This window comes from Cygnus atratus, chromosome Z (assembly GCF_013377495.2).
Source record: "Cygnus atratus isolate AKBS03 ecotype Queensland, Australia chromosome Z, CAtr_DNAZoo_HiC_assembly, whole genome shotgun sequence".
Lineage (NCBI taxonomy): Eukaryota > Metazoa > Chordata > Aves > Anseriformes > Anatidae > Cygnus > Cygnus atratus.
In genome coordinates this window covers 9967735-9973796 of record NC_066396.1, presented here as the reverse complement: position 1 = coordinate 9973796, position 6062 = coordinate 9967735, and positions in this window count along the sequence as shown.

The window sequence follows — 6062 nt, the reverse complement described above, 5'->3', positions numbered from 1 at the left end:
TCATCCTCCAACATGTGGTGTGGTTGTTTCTTGTTTCAGGCCCGTGAGGATTGCAACATCGTGCAGCTTGTGGTGTTTTCCTCACTGTGACCTGTGAGGAGTTGTGCATCGTGCAGATCCTGGGGTTCTGTTCAACACTTTTCCCCTGAGGAAAGCTTCATCGTGCAGCTATTTGTGTTTTCTTCACTACGACCCTGAGGAGAACTTCATCATGCAGGTTTTTGGGTTGTGTTCACCAGGTTTTCCCTGAGGATTGCTTCATCGTGCAGCTTTTGGGATTTCTTCACTGCAGCCTCTGAGGAGTGCTTTGCTGAGCAGCTTTGGTTGCTTTCTTCACTGCAAGTCGAGGTGTGCTTTTGCGTCCAGCTTTTCGTGTTCCCTTCAGTGCCTTTCCTCTGAGGACATTTTCATCGTGCAGCTTTTGTGGTTCTCCACACCACGTTTCTGCTGAGGATTGCTTCATCATTCAGCTTTTCATGCTATCTTCAGTGTGGCTCGTGAAGAGTGATGCTCAGTGGAGCTTTTTGAGTTTTCTTCACCTTGTGGCCCCTGAGGATTGCTTCAGCGTGCAGTTTTTGGTGTTTTCTTCACTGTGGCCCTGGATTGCTTCATCATGAAGCTTTTGGTTTTTCCTTCATTACGGCCCGGAAGAGTTCTTCATCATGCAGCTTTTGTGGTTCTCCACACCACGTTTCTGCTGAGGAGTGCTTCATCATTCCGCTTTTCGTGTTTTCTAGAGTGTGGCTCTTGAGGAGTGGTCTTCGTGGAGCATTTTGTGTTTTCTTCACCTTGTGGCCCCTGAGGATTGCTTCAGGTGCAGCTTTTGGGGTTTTCTTCACTGCGGCCCTGAAGATTGATACATCGTCCAGCTTTTGGGGTTTTCTTCTCTGCGGCCCTGAGGAGTTCTTCATTGTGCAGCTTTTGGTGTTTTCTTAACTGCGGATGATGCGGAGTTCTCCATTGTCCAGCTTTTGGGGTTCTCTCCACCCCCTTTTCCTCTGAGGAGAGCTTTATTGTTCCGCTTTTGAGGTTCTCTTCACTACGTTTCCCCTGAGGAGTGCCTCATCATGCAGCTATTCACGTTTTCTTCCCTACAACCTGAGGAGTTCTCCATCGTGCAGCTTTTGGTGTTTTCTTCACTGTGGCCCTGGATTGCTTCATCATGAAGCTTTTGGTTTTTCCTTCATTACGGCCCGGAAGAGTTCTTCATCGTGCAGCTTTTGTGGTTCTCCATACCATGTTTCTGCTGAGGAGTGCTTCATCATTCCGCTTTTCGTGTTTTCTTCACTGTGTCTCTTGAGGAGTGATTCTTCGTGGAGCTTTTTGTGTTTTCTTCACCTTGTGGCCCCTGGGGAGTGCATCATTGTGCAGCTTTTGGGGTTTTCTTCACTGCGGCCCTGAGGATTGCTTCATCGCGCAGCTTTTGGTGTTGTCTTGATTACGGCTCTGAGGAGTTCTGCATCGTGCAGCTCTTGGGGTTCTCCTCACCATGTTTTCCTAGAGAGAGCTTCATTGTGCATTTTTTGGTATTGTTTTCTGCTTGTTGCCCTTGAGAAGTGTTTCATCCTCCAACATGTGGTGTGGTTGTTTCTTGTTTCAGGCCCGTGAGGAGTGCAACATCGTGCAGCTTGTGGTGTTTTCCTCACTGTGACCTGTGAGGAGTTGTGCATCGTGCAGCTTCTGGGGTTCTGTTCAACACTTTTCCCCTGAGGAAAGCTTCATCGTGCAGCTATTTGTGTTTTCTTCACTACGACCCTGAGGAGAACTTCATCATGCAGGTTTTCAGGTTGTGTTCACCACGTTTTCCCTGAGGATTGCTTCATCGTGCAGCTTTTGGGATTTCTTCACTGCAGCCTCTGAGGAGTGCTTTGCTGAGCAGCTTTGGTTGCTTTCTTCACTGCAAGTCGAGGTGTGCTTTTGCGTCCAGCTTTTCGTGTTCCCTTCAGTGCCTTTCCTCTGAGGACATTTTCATCGTGCAGCTTTTGTGGTTCTCCACACCACGTTTCTGCTGAGGATTGCTTCATCATTCAGCTTTTCATGTTATCTTCAGTGTGGCTCGTGAAGAGTGATGCTCAGTGGAGCTTTTTGAGTTTTCTTCACCTTGTGGCCCCTGAGGATTGCTTCAGCGTGCAGTTTTTGGTGTTTTCTTCACTGTGGCCCTGGATTGCTTCATCATGAAGCTTTTGGTTTTTCCTTCATTACGGCCCGGAAGAGTTCTTCATCGTGCAGCTTTTGTGGTTCTCCATACCACGTTTCTGCTGAGGAGTGCTTCATCATTCCGCTTTTTGTGTTTTCTTCACTGTGTCTCTTGAGGAGTGGTTCTTCGTGGAGCTTTTTGTGTTTTCTTCACCTTGTGGCCCCTGAGGATTGCTTCAGTGTGCAGCTTTTGGGGTTTTCTTCACTGCGGCCCTGAAGATTGATACATCGTCCAGCTTTTGGGGTTTTCTTCTCTGCGGCCCTGAGGAGTTCTTCATTGTGCAGCTTTTGGTGTTTTCTTAACTGCGGATGATGCGGAGTTCTCCATTGTCCAGCTTTTGGGGTTCTCTCCACCCCCTTTTCCTCTGAGGAGAGCTTTATTGTTCCGCTTTTGAGGTTCTCTTCACCACGTTTCCCCTGGGGAGTGCTTCGTCATGCAGCTATTCACGTTTTCTTCCCTACAACCTGAGGAGTTCTCCATCGTGCAGCTTTTGGTGTTTTCTTCACTGTGGCCCTGGATTGCTTCATCATGAAGCTTTTGGTTTTTCCTTCATTACGGCCCGGAAGAGTTCTTCATCGTGCAGCTTTTGTGGTTCTCCATACCATGTTTCTGCTGAGGAGTGCTTCATCATTCCGCTTTTCGTGTTTTCTTCACTGTGTCTCTTGAGGAGTGATTCTTCGTGGAGCTTTTTGTGTTTTCTTCACCTTGTGGCCCCTGGGGAGTGCATCATTGTGCAGCTTTTGGGGTTTTCTTCACTGCGGCCCTGAGGATTGCTTCATCGCGCAGCTTTTGGTGTTGTCTTGATTACGGCTCTGAGGAGTTCTGCATCGTGCAGCTCTTGGGGTTCTCCTCACCATGTTTTCCTAGAGAGAGCTTCATTGTGCATTTTTTGGTATTGTTTTCTGCTTGTTGCCCTTGAGAAGTGTTTCATCCTCCAACATGTGGTGTGGTTGTTTCTTGTTTCAGGCCCGTGAGGATTGCAACATCGTGCAGCTTGTGGTGTTTTCCTCACTGTGACCTGTGAGGAGTTGTGCATCGTGCAGCTTCTGGGGTTCTGTTCACCACTTTTCCCCTGAGGAAAGCTTCATCGTGCAGCTATTTGTGTTTTCTTCACTACGACCCTGAGGAGAACTTCATCATGCAGGTTTTTGGGTTGTGTTCACCACGTTTTCCCTGAGGATTGCTTCATCGTGCAGCTTTTGGGATTTCTTCACTGCAGCCTCTGAGGAGTGCTTTGCTGAGCAGCTTTGGTTGCTTTCTTCACTGCAAGTCGAGGTGTGCTTTTGCGTCCAGCTTTTCGTGTTCCCTTCAGTGCCTTTCCTCTGAGGACATTTTCATCGTGCAGCTTTTGTGGTTCTCCACACCACGTTTCTTCTGAGGATTGCTTCATCATTCAGCTTTTCATGTTATCTTCAGTGTGGCTCGTGAAGAGTGATGCTCAGTGGAGCTTTTTGAGTTTTCTTCACCTTGTGGCCCCTGAGGATTGCTTCAGTGTGCAGCTTTTGGGGTTTTCTTCACTGCGGCCCTGAAGATTGATACATCGTGCAGCTTTTGGGGTTTCTTCTCTGCGGCCCTGAGGAGTTCTTCATTGTGCAGCTTTTGGTGTTTTCTTAACTGCGGATGATGCGGAGTTCTCCATTGTCCAGCTTTTGGGGTTCTCTCCACCCCCTTTTCCTCTGAGGAGAGCTTTATTGTTCCGCTTTTGAGGTTCTCTTCACTACGTTTCCCCTGAGGAGTGCCTCATCATGCAGCTATTCACGTTTTCTTCCCCACAACCTGAGGAGTTCTCCATTGTGCAGCTTTTGGTGTTTTCTTCACTGTGGCCCTGGATTGCTTCATCATGAAGCTTTTGGTTTTTCCTTCATTACGGCCCGGAAGAGTTCTTCATCGTGCAGCTTTTGTGGTTCTCCATACCATGTTTCTGCTGAGGAGTGCTTCATCATTCCGCTTTTCGTGTTTTCTTCACTGTGTCTCTTGAGGAGTGATTCTTCGTGGAGCTTTTTGTGTTTTCTTCACCTTGTGGCCCCTGGGGAGTGCATCATTGTGCAGCTTTTGGGGTTTTCTTCACTGCGGCCCTGAGGATTGCTTCATCGCGCAGCTTTTGGTGTTGTCTTGATTACGGCTCTGAGGAGTTCTGCATCGTGCAGCTCTTGGTGTTCTCCTCACCATGTTTTCCTAGAGAGAGCTACATTGTGCACTTGTGGCATTGTTTTCAGCTTGTTGCCCCTGAGAAGTGTTTCATCCTCCAACATGTGGTGTGGTTTTTTCTTGTTTCAGGCCCGTGAGGATTGCAACATCGTGCAGCTTGTGGTGTTTTCTTCACTGTGACCTGTGAGGAGTTGTGCATCGTGCAGCTTCTTGGAATCCGTTCACCACTTTTCCCCTGAGGAAAGCCTCATCGTTCAGCTATTTGTGTTTTCTTCACTACGACCCTGAGGAGAACTTCATCATGCAGGTTTTCGGGTTGTGTTCACCACGTTTTCCCTGAGGATTGCTTCATCGTGCAGCTTTTGTTGTTTCTTCACTGCAGCCTCTGAGGAGTGCTTTGCCGAGCACCTTTGGTGTCTTTCTTCACTGCGACTTGAGGAGAGCTTCTGCATCCAGCTTTTTGTGTTCCCTTCAGTGCCTTTCCTCTGAGGACATTTTCATCATACAGCTTTTGTGGTTCTCCACACCACGTTTCTGCTGAGGATTGCTTCATCATTCAGCTTTTCATGTTATCTTCAGTGTGGCTCTTGAAGAGTGATGCTCAGTGGAGCTTTTTGTGTTTTCTTCACCTTGTGGCCCCTGAAGATTGCTTCATCGTGCAGCTTTTGGTGTTGTCTTCTTTACGGCTCTGAGGAGTTCTGCATCGTGCAGCTCTTGGGGTTCTCCTCACCATGTTTTCCTAGAGAGAGCTTCATTGTGCATTTCTTGGTATTGTTTTCACCTTGTTGCCCCTGAGAAGTGCTTCATCCTACAACATGTGGTGTGTTTTTTTCTTGGTTCAGACCCCTGAGTATTGCTTCATTGTGCAGCTTTTGTTGTTTCTTCACTGCAGCCTCTGAGGAGTGCTTTGTTGAGCAGCTTTTAGTGTCTTCTTGACTTTGCGACCATTGAGTTCTGCATCATGCAGCTTTTGGGGCTCCCCATACCACATGTCCCCTGAGGAGTTCTTCAGCGTGCAGCTTTTGGTGTTTTCTTCTTTACGGCTCTGAGGAGTTCTGCATCGTGCAGCTCTTGCGGTTCTCCTCACCATGTTTTCCTAGAGAGAGCTTCATTGTGCATTTTTTGGTATTGTTTTCTGCTTGTTGCCCTTGAGAAGTGCTTCATCCTCCAACATGTGGTGTGTTTTTTTCTTGGTTCAGGCCCCTGAGTATTGCGTCATTGTGCAGCTTTATGTGTTTTCTTCAGTGCGGCCCTGAAGATGGCTTCATCATGCAGCTTTTGGTTTTTTCTTCATTACGGCCCTGTAGAGATCTTCATTGGCCAGCTTTTGGTGATTTTTTCTCTGTGGCCCTGAGGAGTTCTTCATCGTGCAGCTTTTGGTTTTTTCTTCTTTACGGCTCTGAGTAGTTCTGCATCATGCAACTCTTGGCTTTCTTCTCACCATGTTTTCCCTGGTGAGATCTTCATTATGCAACTTTTCGTTTTGTTTTCACCTTGTTGCCCCTGAGAAGTGCTTCATCTTCCAAAATTTGGTGGTTTGGTTTTTTTTTTTTTTTTTTTTTTTTTTTTCTTGTTCCAGGCCCTGAGGATTGCTTCATTGTGCAGCTTTAGGTGTTTTCTTCACTGCGGCCCTGCGGAATTCTTCATCGTCCAGCTTTTGGGGTTCTCCTCATGTCTTTTCCCCTGAGGAGTTCTTCTTCATGCAGTTTTTGGTATT